General features: G+C 39.5%; 1 protein-coding gene across 1 annotated transcript in view; it reads right to left on the bottom strand.

The window, feature by feature from the left end:
• Positions 1–19241, bottom strand: part of LOC106895182 (endogenous retrovirus group K member 18 Pol protein-like) — a 151891-nt gene that overhangs the window by 117112 nt on the left and 15538 nt on the right. Inside the window, 1 exon segment of the mRNA XM_014954383.1 lies at positions 2591–2737. The gene's annotated coding sequence lies outside the window, so the exon portion shown is untranslated.

Here is a 19241-nt window from a genome sequence, read left to right as displayed (position 1 = left end):
ACCTACATCTGCAATCAGGGACATCCTAGAACCTCTTCCAGTGGGTTTCAGAAGCAAAGAGCAGCTGTACATCTCCAGTATTTGATATGAGGGCCTTTTATGAGCTACAAACCAGCCACGCAGTTATACACGGGGCACTTTTCCGGATACAATGACCATCCTTTAAATTCCTTTACAACAAAGGAATTCAGAGTAAAACCCCTGTCACACAGGTGAAACATAGAACCGTCACATAGGTGAATCTTTAAAAACACATGAATGCAAACAGCATTAGCTATTTCTTCTAAAAATAAAGCTTCAAGTAACAACAAAGTATGCCAAAATAATACCTCTGCTAGCATTTAAACAATTTTGAACCATTATTAAAGCTAAAGGTATCTCACCCTCTGTTAAAATTATTAAGGATAAATGTTATTTTGCAGACAGCATTAGTGTTGCAGGATGTTGACTGAGATTATCAAAAAAGAGACAGATCTTTGTCAGATGTCTGGTCACAGAAGTTAAGATTTCCTAGAACCACTAAGATATTTTTAAATCATAGCAATAAACCATAACAGAGTATTCCTTACTAAGCTACTGGGATGTAATCCCAAGTAGAAAACCTGCTTTGGACTACAGTGGGAATTGGGTTTGACCATTGATGTTCCGAAAGGCAAAAATAAAAAGCAAAACATTTTCTCTGATCACTTGTTAATACACATCTTTAATAATTACATTAAACTGTAACTTATGGATTTTCAAGTATTATGTGCACATGAATAGTGACAACAGGGCTAGGTAAAGCATACTTCCAGGAGAAGCAATCGGGAGGAAACCAGTAAGATAAAAGGAATAGGAAAGCAATATTAATCAATTTTTTTCCATCTCTCCTTTACAAATTTCACTGGACTATGCAAACAGAAATTTCTCAAAGGCTTATAACTTGAATAAGTTTGAGGGACTTTTCATAGGAACAGCATGAGGCACACTAACAATAAAAAAAATGCCCCTTATTCATCAAAACATGTCAGGTATCTACTCCAAACCACAAATACATTTCAGTTTTGCAAGAAACTATTCTAAATTTTTCTCTATGTTTACTGTTGGAGACAACAGAATCAGTTTTATGTACTGAAAAAAATACAAGCTTGTAAACCCAAGGTTCTTCTAATTTCTAGTTATAAGCATTATTCCTTTAAGTTCCATAACAGCCAATAAAAACCTCCAGGTATACCAAGCTTTCAAGAATCCAGAACTTAAATAAGCAAATAATTTAAATAATTTTTGAATTCTTTTATTTGCTAACTTGTATTCTAAAATGTTAAAAGTTGTATTTCAGATCTTTCCCCAAAGCTACCGAAGTAGATCAAAACACAACAAAGATGGAACTCAACATTCCCATAATCATTTAAAATCAAGAACTTTAAGGTGAATATTTAATGTGGTAAGATGTGATAGTATACAAATAACTGACTGGAATACTCTAAGAGTTGTGTATAGTTCATATTTTCTTCTTCATTATCAGATTTTTCTAGAAAGCAGTCTTTGTTCTGAGAAAGTTTACACTTATTATACTATTTGTCAATTAAACCATGTCTTAAAACCCAGTAATTAATGAAAAATAAGAATGGACAGTCTCCAGTGCATCTAAACTTAAACTCTACAACCAACAATTAACATTAATTTTTTCTTCCCACAAATATCTGTTCCTAGGTTCCCAGTTTAATATGCTGTTCAAATCATCTCACTCCTACAATCCTTTTAAGCACAATTATAAAAAAACCTACAAATATTTTCACCAAAACCAGAGAAGTTAAACACTACAAGCTCAGGAACAACTAAAATACATAGGGCAGAATTTAAATACTTATTTTCTCATTAGGCAATTTATTCTTTAAATCCATGTGATGGTGATTATTTTTGGAGAGCAAGACAAGGTCAAAAATGGTTTGCCTTGCAGCAGCTATCACTAACTCAATACACGTCTTCATTCCAAGTTACCATAGGCACTGCAACCAAAGACTACAAAAAAATCTCCAAACTCCACTTTGAGATCATTCACCAGAATGTAGCTTTCTCTAATTTTAATTCCCAGGGCAAAATCCTGGCCTCAGTGAACTCAATGGCAAAACTTTTGAGTAGCCCACCAGAGACCTTTTGAAGCCAGTTACCTCTGCACCAGCTCCTCTTTGAAATGCGCTTTTCTTAAGCGACATTTGCCCCAGCCAACACTCACCTCTTTGTGGGACTGAAATAGTTCAGCTTTTCCTGGCTGTCTCTGTGGAGTTAGTCCTCTTAACATTGCATGTGTTAACAATCCATTCACAAAAGTTCCCTTCAGACTACACCGATGGCCATATTAGTGTCTAGCACCCAGACACCCCCGGGATGACACTGCACACCTCAGTGACACGCATCTGTAGTTGGGAGTTCTTGCTTCATCTAAGCAAATTTTCCCCCCAAACAAGCGCCCAACTCTTGTGCGGTCTGTCTCCTCTTTTACCTGCACTTCAGAGGAGAGTCCAACTGAAGCGGGTTCTTTCACTGTTCGTATGTCGTCATACTTCCCCCAGGTCCCCTGAAGTGAGACATTCCTGTCATCTCAGCTTACCTTCTGTATGTTTGTCTGCAGATCTCAGCCACATTGGACCACGGGCAGCTCTTCAGTGCTGAATAGAAGGCAAGTCCTCGGTGGGGGGCTTTCCACTCTCTATTCTACAGCAAGAAGCCACTCAGTTCCTGCACGATTCAAAGACATCTGCAAAAGCAAGAATGTTTCCATTAGTGAAAAGCTCCTTAAAAACGAAAGAGCCTTTCCTGTGATGGTCCCAACATTGAAGGGTCTTCAACACCACACATTAGAAGTTACAGAGAGTGGACAGATAGCACTTTCTGCCTTCAGATACTACATCCGTTAACTTTTTAGGATGACACCCATCCCTGAGACAATGATTTCATGCTTCTAATGATATTCTTATAGTTTAGTAATTTTACAGAAGAAGTGAAGACAGAAAGGAATCTGATTTTTATGTCAAACTGCATCAAAAACAGTGATGTTGACTATTAACATGTTGACTGTGACAATATTTCAACTGAGGAAAAAAAAATCCTAAGACATTTGTCAAGGAATAACAGACTAAACTAGAGTCAGCAGTTTGAAATAACTGGCACACAGGTCAGTCATAGCCTAAACAAAGATTTTCTTCAAAGTTGGAATAAGAAAGCCTTTTCAATTTTATTTACAATTTTCAAGTATTCAGAAACAGACTCTACTGAAGAACAGTGAAGGATAGGGGTTTTTTTCCATTCTAGCAGAGATTCACAAGAGATTTATGAAGGTTTTTTTAAGAACAAGTAAGAATCATCAGGTCACAGAGGCCAAGTTGCCCTCTTACTGCAAAAATGTGAATGCTACCAGTCTACAAAATATCAAGAATTTCCTCATGGTACCACATATAAGGCAAAGTCTTTATATTTATTGTTATAGGACAATCAGCTACAGGGTCCTTTTTAGAGCAAAAACACATGAAATTTTTAGCAGTCATTCTCTGGAGGGAAATTTCAAGGTGACTAGAACAGTCCTTTATATGGATAAAAATATGCTTATAATTAGAACAGGCTTCTTATATGATCATTTTGCATTTTTTATTCATGTTAGTAGATTGCAGAAAAGGTATAGGTACTTAAAAAGACACAAAACTGTAATTGATGTTATTTTAATTGTGTATTATAAAGAAACAACCTACATCATCCTGTTTAGAACTAAAAAGCTACACTGCCTCCTTGGAAGTCTGAGTGACTATGGGGAGCTATTAATTAGTAAGTAGGTAAAAACTACATGCAAAGTTCACGAGTTATTCCTGAGTTTCACAGCAGCACTGGAAGATTATCACACAAGATGCAGCAAGTGAGGTTATGCAAGAATTTGAGAAGTGAAGATGTCTCAGATGAAAGGGGTAAGGGCAAGCTCTGGTCTGTGGAATGTCATGTCAAAATTGACTATCTAGAGTTTTGAGTCATTTCTACAGGAGTTTGTGACTGTGACCCTGCTCTTGGTGCAGCCAGTATCTTAACTATGGAGTCTACCTGTCTAAGTGCACTCAGGCAGCCACTAACAGGGGTCAGCTGGAGATAGCTGCTTTCCCTCAGCTGATAACCCAATGTCCCAGTTCAGTCACCCCACGGAGAAACACAGGAGATGCATCCTACCCCCTACGTTGCCTGCATACACAGGAGAGAGGGGGCAGACCCTCCACAGAGTTCTGATACGTGATTTTTACTTCAGCAACGTGAAGTTAGCCAGACCCTGGCCAGTCTGATCCCTGAGCCTACCACATTACTACTGCCCCTGCTTCATTAAAGCAGTCTAAGAGCTACATGGAACTATCCTGTCTTCAGGTATTATTTGCATATTAGTAAGCTTGTGGTCCTGGGAACTGGCACTGTCCCCTTTCCAGAAGAGAGAAAACAGAAGAATTTCTGTTTCTGGGGCTGTCAGTCTAGCTTGCTTGCTTGTTTTGTTTGTGGTTTTGGTTTATTTGTTTTAAACAATAATGCTATTAGAACTGTATGCAGAGACAAAGAAAACTATGTATATTCCGATCAAGATGCTCTCAATTTCATTGCAGGAGGCTCTGAATTGCCTTTTGAAACTGAAGCCAAATTTTACAGATATTCATATGAAACCTCTTTGACTGAAGAAATGAATAATAAGATGCAAACTATATCTTCTAATAAAATTCAGTATGAAGTAATACATAAAATACTTATGGGAAAACATAAGCATATATTACATTAAGTGGGTTGGTAATTAGCAGACCTGGAGAAGTGCTTGTAGGCCCAAAACTTATCAATTCTCCCTCCTCCCAGTTATGTCAATTCTGCATTTTTTCTAGAATACTCTGGTCATTCCCCCCACATACACCTCTTTGTGATTTGTACAAATATCCAGATTAAACCCTACTCTGTCACATTCAGTAGAGAATTAAATTTTCAGTGAACTAGCAGTAATAGGCAGTCCCAAAGACACAGGGTGCAAGGATCACTGAGTCTCATCTGAGGAAGCAATTTTTTTTTTTTCTATTAAAATTTGAGAATCAGCATCCAGCCAGATTAAACCAAGAGAGAAATGCAGTATACCAGGCAGGGAAACACAGGTTAAGGTAGAAGTTTAAACAGGAATGCTTAGACTGGAAGGTGTGCATGATCTTACATAAGGGTTACAAGATGAAAACTAGACTAATTTATTGTGGAGGATAAAAAAGGGGACAGAGCATCAATAGTCCCTATTTAGGCTACATCCCTTCTTTGCCTTGGGCTTGCTTTACACACTTGCAATTTAAAAAAATATAACAAAGCTTTTGAAATCAAGCATATAAAACACCTCAGTTTTGCTGTAAACCTTCTGATACATCAGCCATTATCATGTTAAGCACAGGAATCTCAGACTGTGAAGGGAATCTTTCTGCTCTCACTGTTTAGCTGTCTCCTTCCCTGGGGCCTCACTTGGTCTCCCGATTTACTAAATTAAAGACTATTTAGTAACAGTGGGAAGATTATTCCTATCAGTCACTGTTCAGTCCAGGTCCTCAATAAAGTGTTACTGGTGAGGCTGCAAAACCTTGGAGCACAAGCTGGGGTTTCAGGATCCAGTTGCCTCAACAAATGTCTTGTATAAAGAGATGCAAAGAAGAAAGTCTCATATCTGAGTTGGCAACAAGACACCTCAAACTTGGGAGCAATGCTTGAAAAAGAAAACAGTTTTAAGGGAAGTATCTCATAAAAGCAGGTATTTGTCTCCTCACACAGTCCCACCCACTTCAATTATCGTTACTGTGAACTGCAGAACTTTCTAACAAAGCAAATAATTGAATGACAGCAGAAGGGTGGGGGGCTTATTTATTTATGCATTTATTTTTTATTACAGGAAGTTTCTGGAAGGCCAGACAGTCATTTCGATCTAGCAAAAAAAATGGTGGGTAAACAGCTACTGGAAGATTTTTCAGGATTTATGAAAGCAACTGTCCTCTGCAAGAGTTAGATTACAAGGAAGAGGACACCATCCTCAATGCCGCAGAAAGAAAACATGACTGGGGTCACTGTCACTCCAGCCTAATACAAAAGTCTGTTACTTTGCCATCAAAAAATCAGTGACTTCAGACACAATCACTGTCCTGGACCCGCACATTGCACAACGTCATCTATAAAATTACTCATGTGCATAAGTAGTCCCACATGGTTCAGTGGGTCTCATTACGTAAGTGTCAGCAGGGGTCTTAGGTCAGGATACTGCATTCCTTAAACCAGACAGATTCCCATTGAAGTGATTAGGAGTGCTTCATTTGCCAAGTAGAAAGAATTCCACAGGTATTTGTTTGAAGTGTGATACAAATTTACTTTGGCCACATTTCCACCTTTCTTTAACGTTTGCAGGAAAAAGCTGTTTCAGTGCATGGGTATTACTGACCAAAGCAAATGTCAGGTTCATATTCACAGGTATTTGCACTAGAAGTTTGGGTACGCTGCTAGTGCCACACACATTAGTTATCTGACCAAATCATAGCAAAGCAACAACTCAAATTTCTATCTCACACATGCATTTATTGATTCCTAAGAGCACGTGAGATTCTTGTTAAGAAAGAAAGCATTGCCCTTTTGCAACTGAAAGATGAGCTACATTCAGTGCCAGGTAAATCGTTTGGTTTGAACAGTAAGCAAGAGCTGCAACAGTGAAACACAGTAAATTAAGCAGACACCTTGCTAAATCAGCAACATAGGATTGAACCCTTAGTGCTATTCACTACAAATGGATCTACTGGATTATGGGTCATTAGTTCAACCACTTTTAACAAGTACAACTAAATAGGAATGTTATTAAACATTTATCTTCAGGGGCAGATTTACTGGAGAAGATAAGGAGATTGTAGAGAGTTTCCATTAGCACTGCCTATTTCAGCATGCATTCCTGTCATAAGCACCTTTCATTCATAAAAATATCCCAGGAACCCAAAGCATCCTACAGATGTCTGCCTTTACATGCCGGTGACTGCACCCTGGCACCCTCCAGCCACTAACCCGTTACTTCCAATACACATTATTTGATAACCTCTTGCTGCTTTCCTACCCCATACTGTCAAGACAACAGGGGCAAACCGTTTTTAAAAAATACAACCCAAAAGCTGAATCTCCCAATATTCAGTCAGTCCCAAGCGACACTGAGCTTGCCACTAACAGAAGGCCACCTGCATTTTTTGAAAACCAGAACAATCATTTAGAAATTTAAATTCTGTCTCCTAAGAGTTTATTTAACTCTTCCCCCGGGCCTCCATGTCTGACCCCTGCCTCCTTCCGACCCTCCCACTGGCTAGAGCAGGAAGGCACAAGGCAAAGACCAGGGCCTGCCTGCGAGCCCAGGGGATTACTTAGAAAAAAACCTAAACAAAGAAATTCTCACAGATCTTTTGCAGATCTTAATCGCAGGTCTTGAACAGGCTTCCCAACCAATCTGTAACACAATGGCACCAACAAAAGTGGCAAAAAGAGATCTCCCTCAACAAGAATGGTCTGTCAGAGCAAAGACAGAGAAAGAACATTAGAAGAGAAAACAGGAACAAGTGGATCTTACTAACTACAGCTGAAATCATCACTGACTTTATAAGAAAAAAGGTAATTGGACACACAAAAGCAGTCTCTTTCCCTTCCCTCTGAGGTCAGTTTGGGTTCTCAGAAATTGGTACCTTGGCCCATGTGCCATACAAAAGTAAGGAAATAATTAAGCAGGAGGAGAGTGTGGTTTTCGCCACCGTGGTGTATTGCTTCAGCCCCTGCAGACACTAACATTTGTCACTGCTACAGTTTACACTTGTTTGTGTTTTCCCCACAAGACACCAAAACTATTTATATTTTCATTTAAAGGGCAAATTCTGGAAGAAAATAACATCACGAGGAAGGATGGATTGGGAGGCTTTTGCAGGTTGTGAGCAAGAAGGTTGCAGTCAAAGGCAGAGTATAGTTAGCTGCCTTTGCCTTACTCCTATTCTGATGGTTTCCTTATTGCCCTGAAAGAAGGCTTTATCCTGATTTTAAAAGCTGTATTAGTCCTTCTAGGTTTGAAGCTATGAAAGAAGGAAGCAGCTTACTATAATATCTTCAAATTCTTTACATTACTGATAGTCAAGAATGGAAAGCTGGGTGATAAATAGAAATTAAGCCTCTTTTAGTTAAGATTAAAACAACAAATCTCATTCTACCACATCTAATACATGAATTGTAACATCAATAATTACTTCTGTTACAAAGCAATTGTGACAATCAGGTCAAACTAAGCACCCATGACTATGCACTTAGTCTCTAGAGAGCCAAAATTAGTCCTGATTTTGTGAAGAAGGCAGGACTAAGAACCTGAAGAAGCCTTGTCTTCCAGGAGTTAGTCTCAGGCTTTATTATATCACTTTAAATGGGACAAAGCTCAAGCAAGCTAGATTGTTACTCCATTCCAAAAGTCTCAGAACTGTTTTTAAGTAGTCAAAGAAATATTCAAACTGGACTTTAGCTAGCCTTGTGATATGAAGGGTAGCTAGCTGAGAAATCAACTCTTGAAATTCCCAAAAAAGCAGCATATTTCATTGCTGAAAAGTGCACTTTAATGGAAGGGTGTTGGCTCTGTTATCAACTGCTTAAAAGTAGAGCAAATGTTAGGAGAGATTTTATGACTGGATGGGGAAAGGCAGGAGATAGACTATTAAAAGGGTATAGGAAGGAGTTAGCACAGAGCCAAAACAATCTTGCAGCTGCATTACATTATCCCAGTGGGAAGTTGCCAGGCTGGCAGTAAAATTAAGCTCAATGCTCATGAAAGTGAAGCACTGATACCACCAGCTACAACTTGCATTAAATGAGCTTCCCACACCTCTGTGCCAATCCAGCTCAGTCCTGATCTGCAACAATTTTGCTGTTCCACCCACCCCAGGCCTGTTTTACGCAAAGGCTGCCAGTCAATTTGAACAAACTATACATCCGAGCCGTGTAGTGATTTACAATTAAGCTTCTTTCAAACCATCATGATAAATAGTGAGAATTGTTATATGTAAGCAAAAGCTAGCAGATAGGTACTTCTCCGCAATCTGCAAGCTGCTACCCATCCCACTGCAATCTGATCATAACACTTAAAATCTATAACCCAAATGAGATCCTATGTTATTCATGCTAATTATTTTATAGTACCACAAATGTACACAGTACTTTTTAAAATACAAAATAGAGACATTATCTTTTCAAGTTGAGAGAGTTTACATTAACCCAAGATAACAACTTTGGAAAGGGCATTTATAGAAATAACTGTGGTAAGAAAAAACATCTTGGAAAAGTTTCATAAGGTAGAGTAGCATCGAGAAGCTGTACTATGGACAAATACCAAAATGACTGGCTATGCATACAGTAAGATAGGGCAGAAAGCCTGAAACTTTTGTTATGCCCTTGTCAGCATGAGAGAGGCTTAGCGTGCCAGCTGAATGCTTTCTTTCCCCTGCAACTGTATCTCCATAGTCACCCAGTAGACCTTTCAACGCCGTCCAAAACCTACTGCTTCCAGAGGCTGCCACAACCTGCTGATGCGAAAGTGAAGCCATAATGCAAACAGTAGCATGGAATCACAGAAACACAACCAACCTATTTCTAGTTCTTTACTCTTTCCTAAGGATACAGGCTATGTTGTTGGTTTACAGTTGTACGGCTCCTCTAAGTTACACAAGCTTTCAGGGAGGAATAATACAAATTTCCATGCCATTTAATTTAAAGCATTTTACAAACATTAACAAAAATAAACCCTGACCTATAAAAGCAAATTATAGATGGCATCGCCTCACCAGCAAAAAGCAGCTGCCTCTGCCCTGCAAAATTGCAGTTAATGGTTCACAGCAGCACTGTACCACCAGCCATAGCCAGGAAAAAGACTGACTATCAGGCCACATTCAGGAGTTAATCTTTAATATGTTTGGGTTTTGCATGGTTTTTATGTGAGTGTGTTGTCTAATACATTGTCATACACCTTTATGACAAACTTAACTTGGCAACTCAAGAAAAGGGAAGCTTTGTAAAAAAAGAATACAGCAAAACCAACACCACAGATGATTGGATTTTTCAGTAACTAGTGAGCTGGATAACACATTTCCAAATAGCAGAGCAATTATCATAGAACAGCTCTCATAACATAAGACATTATGTTTAAGAAACCAGGCAAATCTGTTCACTGCCCGTGTCCTGACCAGACAGTGGTGTTTGCAGCCAGGCAGAAGTCAGTCCCAGGCAGAAATCACAGACAGCTGTTCTTTATCAGCTTTATCTGGATGCTCAGACAAAGATACAGAATGATAATAGACAAACACATCAAAGTTTGAAGTAAAATCCCAGAACTTCATTTTCAAACTAAAGTTTTGCTAGCTTGAGGCATGTCAGAAAGGCCAGGTTATACTTTACCAAACGTTTGTTTGTTTGTTTAATAGTCAACAATCTACTCTATGCTGAGAGGAACTAAAGACCATATGCAAGGGATTTTTATAGTTCGAGGACACAACAAATCTTCCATAAACAGAAGTCTGCTCTCATAGATCTTATTGCAGAAGCAGTGTCTGAGATGACAGTCAGAAATCTTCAAAGACACAATTTGATGTAATTTTAGAGGAATGGAAAAGAAGACTAAGTTCTCTTCCTGCACTATGTATCCTCCCACAATCACATAATACTATCACGCAGCTGTAGAATTGCATCTGCCACCAGCACAATAACATTTAGCACTTTCAGAATGCAAAGGACAATACAAAACCCAGTATACGTAGTTTAAACACTTGGTTAATATTCCTATGGGGAAACAAAATTCAAAGAAATGAATACAACTTCTAAATTCCTTGCATTGACCCACAGGCCCCAGTTCAGAGCTGTTTTTGGTGTTTCTGATCTTTGAACAGCATAGCGACTAGGCTATAGTTAACTCATAAGTGTTGATGAGCGAGTTAATCAGTTCTTTGGTCATAGTTTCACACTACCCCCAAACTCAAGTAGGCATTGCATCACACTTGCTTACATTAAATATTTTTTCCACAGCTCTTTAAAGAATAAAAACTTGTTTTGATTAGATTATTCCAGAGCAAAGTTCCATGGAAGTGGATCCATTTTGTAAATGTATAAGACATGGAGTCCCATACACTTCACTGTACTTTTCTTTAATATGTTGAATCTACTGCTCTTTAAGGGGCAAATGGAAGTACATTACTTTATTAAATGAACAGACTATGGTGCTCTGGGTTACACCTTCCTGATTTGATCAGTTACTGCTCCATTCTCTCTTCCAACTTTAAATCTGTAGATGTAGATGTAGATCTGTAGATGTAGAATTACAGAGGCAAATTATTTAAAGAGTATTCTTAAAAACCACTAGGGAACATTTGCAGACAAAGGTGGTTCCCAGTTGATTTGCTTATATCTTTGTCTTTCCCTGAACAACTTTAGCATTTACAATAGACACTAGTCTCTTTTCTTTTACTAGGTTCCATATGGATGCATGCATAGATTCCTTTCTCAAAAATATTCAGCCACAATACAGTAGGACTGGGCAGGAGGGAGGGGTGGTGGGGAATTTGTTGGAAAATTGCCATCTGTATTTGCAGAGCTCTATAAACGAAGATATCACCAATCTGATACACTGTAGGTCAACTCTTCCTTTCTTTAGTGTTCACTTTTCAGCAACTGAAATCACAAGGCATGAAGTCAATAGATATTTAAGCTATTTAAATAGCACCAAGGATAAAGGTCATGCCTCTGATGTGATTTATCTTCACAGGAACCCACCCAAATGTTGGAAACCACTGCCTTGGAGATAGGAGATTCTGGGGGTTGTATAGATAAGAGGCTGGTATATTCAAACTAGAGATAGCTTTTACCAGAGTATATTTAAATAGCTTAGAGCAAGGTCTTAGGTAAAAACAAACAAACAAAAAGCCCCACCACCCACCAACATGATAAACTTCGGAAAATGCCCATGAAGTTGTGGAGAATTGCTCTCTCCTGCACTGGCCAAGAGGCTGGTGTCATCCCAAGCCTGTCACAGTAAAGGAAACCATCAGTCAGGTCTTCCAGTCACTGCCGCCTCATGTGCCAGCATTGTTTTCAGTCGTGCTTCTCGCTTTACTTCTAAAGCAAGAATAATTCTTCTGTGCCCTAGTATTTTTTCCCTGGCCTAAAAAGGAGGGAGACAGCTTACCTCGTTGCAAACCTCAAGTGCAGTTCAGTGAGCCAAGCTGAAGAGCTGACTGTGGCAAAGCAGGTATCCCACACTGCCATCTTCCCCCAACCCACCACACACTCCTCCTGCTTCCCCTTATGCCAGACCTGGGGAGAAGTCTGACTTCTCCACAAGGCCATTGGCTTGCTCACCCAGCCGCAAACTAGCCCAGTGAAAAAAAAAATTAAAAAAAATTAAAACGTAGTAATAATAATTAAAAAAAATAATAATCTTCTGACAAAGTAGCAAACTGGATCACTTAGTCAAAGGTCAGTCGAACATAAGAACTGATGCCAGTGAGAAAAGCATGTTGGCTCCCCCTGAACATCTCAGAAAATCAGTTCCTAATGAGGCAGCAGAAATAGGCAACTCCAGCACCACCACTGCAGAGCCACATGCAAACGTGTCAGCAAATGACTTGGTAAATAATAAAAAAAGTAGTGAAATCAGACAAACCAACAGAGGAAGGGCAGTATGTCCCTAATTTTCTATGTACATTACTACATACATGTGAAAACAACTGTTTAAATGACTTTTAAAAGTTTTGACCAGTCCTGTGAATTCTGCTACAAAAAGTCTCATTTTTGTCTCAAAGTTACTCTATGAAACCAAACTCCAGCTTGTGTAACAGAGACAGCAATAGCACAATTAAAAAATTCCACCTGAGGCCATCTCTGTTCAGCAACCAGAGGAGAGGAAGAGAGCTAATTAAAAACATGTTCTCTAAAATCAGAAGTGGTTAGTTGCACATACCAGATAGAACATAGTATCTGTCACAGGCGACCGACCTCAAAACAGAGGAGGGAGCAGGGGAGGTGAACGCAGTTACAACAAAACAGTCTGAAGGAAAAAGTGATTTAAGAGCTACTAAAATCACTGGTATTTGTGCTTTGGTGAAAGGAACAGCAGACGTGGAGCTGAAGCAGATACTAAGGGCACATTCATGCAATCCTGGCACAGATAACACTGATGATATAATTGGGAGTTTTGCCTATTTTCTTTGAGATCAACATCTCAGTAATTTATTAAGTTCCCTTAACCAGTCAGTCCAGATAGGAAGGATTTCAGATTAATTAACTACAGGCTTAAACCTGCAAAGGGACATTTTGCATCTCAGAGACCACCTCACACCTTGCAGGAAGAAGCTGGAGGAATCTTTTGAGAACAAACATGGGGATCATTACTGTTCAATTTTGAAATTTTCCCCGCATTGCCTAAATCTCTGTAGACTGCAGCAACTATCATTTTTTCTTCCACAGCAGCCAGAAAGCTCTTGAATCATTAACATGGGAATATCAGCATTGCTATTACTCTCAGACATTTCTTTCTTCACTTTCCAATGTTTTCTCTGTGCTATCTGTCATTACCTTGTTTTCTCATTTTCCTTTTCATTAAAGATTATTATTCAAGGGAGGAAGTGTAGCACAGTCTGAGAATTCATTCAGCATGAATGGAGAGAGACATATGGTCTAGTGACTTAAGCAGAGGATCAGGAGCCAGGCTGCTTGTAAGACCTAGCCTGACAGTCTCCCTCTTGGTCATTTTGCAAGTCATTTAAGGTGAAATACTTTTCCCTTCCCACAGCCAAAAGTCCAATAGGAAGTTAATTCCCTTGGACAGAGGAAAGGGTTACCCCACTAACACTGATACTCCAACTTGTAATGTAGCCACACTGTCCTTGTGTGAAGGGCAGACACTTCTTTAGGCTTATCCTCACCACAGTTACAACACAGGAGAGCATGAGCTCAACTCCTTCATGATCACGTCAATGCGTAGGACGGCTTTACAACCACCACAGGCAAGGACAAGCTGTGTACACTACCTCAGCTGGTCAAGGCAAATTTGACTTGGATGAGAGCCTTCTCCCAGCACGACTGAAATAAAGAACATGTTTCTTTTCTGATCTAGCTGCAAACTTGGGTGTTTGCAAACATCACACAAACCAGTCCCCAGCAATAACTACTGCTGACTGGTTCACCACAGTCATCCCATGAAGACAACTCACTGTGGTTGGTATCCAGTCACCTTTTGTCTCCCTCAGTCTCATGGCATTAGGATTAATGGGAAATTCCCACAGAATGGGGCTCTGCAATGGACAGTGTGTGTGGACTCCAGGTGCAGTCCCCCCATGAACATCCCAGCCTTCCCAGCAGGTTGCTACATCTTCTCTGCACACACAGAGAGCAGCAACGCTTCCTTCAGCCTGCTTTAGTTATTCAACTGGATAGAGTAATTCTTACATGCTTAACAACAGAGTTGGGAAAAAGACAATAATTCAATTTAGCATTAATTTGTTTGTGTTTATTTTTCTTTTTACCACACAGAAGAGCAGAATCAGACAAAGTAGACCCTTCTCAGGAAATGAGCTAGTTAAAAGTTATATGAAATCTAGTCTTGTTTCTGTGGCACCATTTGTTGGGTGCATGGACCTACAGCTAATTTCTCCCTCATTTTTCCTCTAGGAAATAGGAGCACTGTTGCTGAATTCAGAGAGCCACAAAGTCAGGATTGTCTCTCTGGAAGCTTCAGATTAATGCAGGATAAACAGACTAAGTCAGACTTTGGTTCTCTGCTGCATTCCTATGACATACCATGGATACCTGAAGCAGAACAGCAAGGTAACATCAATTCTGTGAAAGGTGCAAGATTCACAATCAGTTCCTGTTATTTGTATGCAGGCTGGTACATTTTCAGAGCAGCAAGGGTAAAGGAATTTTCTTAGTAAGGCGAATAGATCAAGTATGGATTAGACTGAATTAGCAAGACTTTTTTTCCCTGTTCTGTTTTTCCCCAAACAACAGATGTCAGCTTGAGAGTCATTGCTGCACTTTCCTGTCCAGGTTAAGAGAAAATACAAACAACAACCCATCTTTCATAGCTTCTCCAACAGCCAGGTTTCTTTGTCTGAATTTTCCTGACAAGAATTCTGAGCAAACTAACGGTTGTCCAGGTACCTTACATGTTCAGTTCAGTTTCAAAACATGGCAAACATCAGCACTGCCACAAAAAACCCTAACAATACCTACATGCCCTCCAACCCTTATTGCTTCTCCATGTTCTCACTCTGATACTACATTGCCTCTTCCATACCTGCCAGCAAAAGCATATATTTGAATGGATTTGAGCTTAAAACTAACCAAGTAAAAAAAAAAAAAAGGAAGGTTAGCAACCTTCAATCCCATCAACTAAAAAGCCATACAAACCTTTTGGCCATGCTCAAGTACACAGTATTTTAGTGTCAGCTGTAAAATATTTATGAAAATAACTCTCAAAGCAGAGTCGTGCTGAAACTCGCTGATCTAAAACCCTAGAAGCCCAAAGCTGTACTGAGAACTGGAATAGCGGAACTTTTGAAAACATACTATTTTCCTGCCTTCTGAAAAAGCAAAAAGACTCATACTTGTCATCTTCATGGACAAAGGCAGAACCCACTAAAAACTATCCTTAGCACTAGTTGAGAGGAGGAAGTTTGGGTACAAGTTTAGAGGGCATTGGCTATTTGGCATTCACTCACCACACAGGCATTAAGCAGAATGTAATTACTTTACTTTCAAAACTGAATGAACTGCCACAGAGAAAGACACCATTACTGTGTGCTAAAAATATCCAAACACAGGGGGAGCACAGAGGAGTTGGTGCACTGTAAATTCATATTCCAACATATTGCACACTAACTTTCCTGTACAGACAAGCCCTTAGACTAATAGGCACCTGGGAGTCTTCAAGTCTGAGTGCCCAATAAATAAAAAGGCTATTTTATTTTTTTTTATTGGTGCTCTGGAACCAAGCTCTGATGTCCCTACTCAGACAATGCTTCCATTGAAATCAAATCTTGGTCTATTATTAAATACCATTTCTTTTACAGCTGCAAGCTTTCCAGGTTAGAGGATAGGGATTTCATATCAAGCCAAATCACTAATCTCAGTCCAAAGGGGATTGCGCAGGCATTTATTTTGATTTTATATGTACCTAGATACTGCTTGATTCAACAGACTTGCACTGATGCCTAGGGAAGTAACTCCCCTGATGTCTACCAATTCCCAAGTCACATAAACTTAAAAGAAACAAAAATCAAAATTCAAATTTAATCTCATTTTAAAAACTGTTCCAGATTCAGATTTGTTTGGGATGAAGTTGAGGACCACTAAGAAGTTTGAAAATCATTAAGACAGCTTTCAGTTCTAGTTTCTGAAGCTTTAAAAGCATAACGGACCCTCAGAACAGAAAATGGTGTATACTTGAAGGCTCCCCTGCACTGGGTTCGTAGAAGTCTGATCATCAAGTTCTCTTGAGCTGCTCCCCCAAGCACTGCAGCGATCTCCCATACTGACAGACAAGGCTTGAGTAGAATCCACTGAACTCAGTGAAACACCACTGGAGATGAAGTTAACTCACTACGCAGAGTTCACAACCCAATTTATCAATTCCCCAATCACAGTGAGCAGTCCCATTTCAGGTAATCTGGCTACTCATAGCCAGGCACTACTAGGAATTATTTGCAATTCTGTGAAGCTGTGAGGAAGTGACTGTAGAGGTGAGCCCTAGGCTAACAAAGCAGACCTGGCCAGCAGTTGCTTGTTAGCTCTTTCTACAAGAAGATGCTCAGATTCTGACAAAAGAACCCACTTCCCCCCTTGAGGTACCCAGCCAGCACATGAAGGAAATAATCACTTATATCCATGCTATTTTAACTTACTTCCTCCTACACTTTCTGCTTTTTTAGAATGATGGATCAATGACAACCATTTTCCTTCTAGGCGGTTCACTCACTTACAATGGTGTTCATGGAAAGTTTGACAGCTTTATCTTCCTTCTCGGCTACTTACAGCTGTGACTCCATTACTTTGAAGTCAACTTGGAAGTGCAGACATCAGTGACATGGGCTTAGTGTGTCACCTACATTTGTTATCTTGCAATAGACAATTTAATCAATTATACTTTTTTGTCTAAGCACAAGAACAAGACAAAAATGCTGATCAGCATTTCACAGGGTTGTTTCTTCACTGCTAGCAGGCCATTTAACATCTGATAGACCATATAAAAAGGTCTTCCCAGGGGCTTAGAGTGTTTGGGTTGTTCTTTTTATAGTGCAGAAGGTCATTAATGAGCAAGCAAAAGCAGCGTGGAAATAGCTAGACAAGTCTTGTTGAGTTAATAAGAAACTGTCATTCTGCTTCAGTACTTTCTCATTAAGCCTAGCAATGTTCACTTCTAAGGAGACTGATGGTACAAATCTATTTTAATGCTCAATTTAGTTCCCCAAGACTTGAGTCAGAGCAACTTTGCCCCTCCTTTCTTTTTCCATGACAATTAATGGAATTTCCTCAGCAATTTCTGAGGAAAAATATTACTTTTTTTTACAGAAACAGCTCAAAAGCTGAAATCCAGATATTTTAAAAGATTTAGAAAGATCTAGATGTACCTTGACTTTTCTGAACAGAAGACCAGTCACCCCAGCTTCCACTGCTGTGCTTGTTATTCCAAACAACTGACTTAGTAGAAGCTCAGCATCACATGGATGCCATGCAACAGTGACCTTCATGTCACACTGAGCTTCCCATCAGCCTTGTCACACAATTCATTTAACTGAAGATATGGGGTAAAACATAACACCCTTGCTGGCCACTTGCTGATGCTCAGTCACTGCAGGGTCAGTCTCTACATACCATTACCACAGATCATGCACAGAAAGCCACGCTGGCACTCATGGAGCATTCGGTAAATTAGGCCTACCTTCAGGCATATGGAAGTCCAAGAGAAGAGGAAAGGAACAGATTAGAGCCTAGTTCAACAAAGGAAACTGATGGAAGAGCGCCACATGTTCCCTTTTGTTCTTTACATGTACAAAACCTTCATGTGTGTATCAGGCCAGAACTGCTAACACTGAGCAGTATCACTTCTCTCCCGCTGTTTTTAACACTAAAGAAAACAGTGCAGTGCATTAGTGAGGGAGTTTCATTCTCTTATCTGTTATTCTCCAGCATTTGTTAGCTAAACCTCTTAACTCTCCTGGCTACCCATTGCTCACACCAGGGAAGTTCCTAAAGCACACCTTTTCACACAGCATGGGTTTCATCTCATAGTTGATTTCTCTTTTCTGAACTCCACACATACGGAATTTCTTGTTAGTAAGCCCGTAACGACTGTACATCCCAGCTCTGAAAACTCCCTCTAGAGCTGTTTCCACAGAACTTATTTTTATGTTAGTTTCTTTTCCTTTTCTTCTCCTTACAACAACCTTCCAAAAAGTCCCTAGATCTTTCAAGGCAAAGTGCTCCTTCCTGCAGCGCAGATACTGCAGTAAGGAGCTAAAGTTGCTGAAGGTTTGAAATCTCAAATCATTAAGGTCACACAAAGGCAAAAAGAGGTGAGAAAGGTAAGATGCATCCTGATATACAAAAAATATTGCAGGATTCCAGTAATGTAAATAAATTGTTTTCATTATAGGCCATACTGGTTTTGTGGGATGCTTCAGAAACCCACTGATCTGAGATAACTTGAGAAAAGTCTCCCATTATTGTAATTCCATGACTGCTTCCCACTGTCATTCACTGTTGCATAAACAATGCCAGACAACTGAAGAGTCTTTTTCCCCATCCAACTATGCGTCTGCCAGCTGAGCACTGGTACCTTTCTCTTGTACTAGCAAGTACTAGCACTCTTCATATTAGTGCAGCTGCCAGGGAAGATGAAAATGAAGACTTTAGCATACTAAATCTATCGTATTTAACTAAATCACTAGTATTTAACTATACCACTACCTGAAAGCAAATTTAGGGCTGGTATTGGAATCATGTCTAGCATTACCACAATCTGCTCTGCACCATGTGAAGACACAGTGGACAATAGCACAAGATCACAGAAGCAACAGTGTGAGCTGATGGAACTGACAATATATACTAGTAAGTGATGGACTTATGGTCAAAAAAAGACTTTTAACCACATTTTTCTGGTGAGGGAGAAGAGGGCAGCAAGGCAGCAAAAATAA

The sequence above is a fragment of the Calidris pugnax genome, unplaced genomic scaffold (genome assembly GCF_001431845.1).
Source record: "Calidris pugnax isolate Ruff unplaced genomic scaffold, ASM143184v1 scaffold103, whole genome shotgun sequence".
Taxonomy (NCBI): domain Eukaryota; kingdom Metazoa; phylum Chordata; class Aves; order Charadriiformes; family Scolopacidae; genus Calidris; species Calidris pugnax.
Note: the sequence above shows the minus strand (reverse complement) of the source record. Positions and strands in the feature narration are given on the sequence as shown.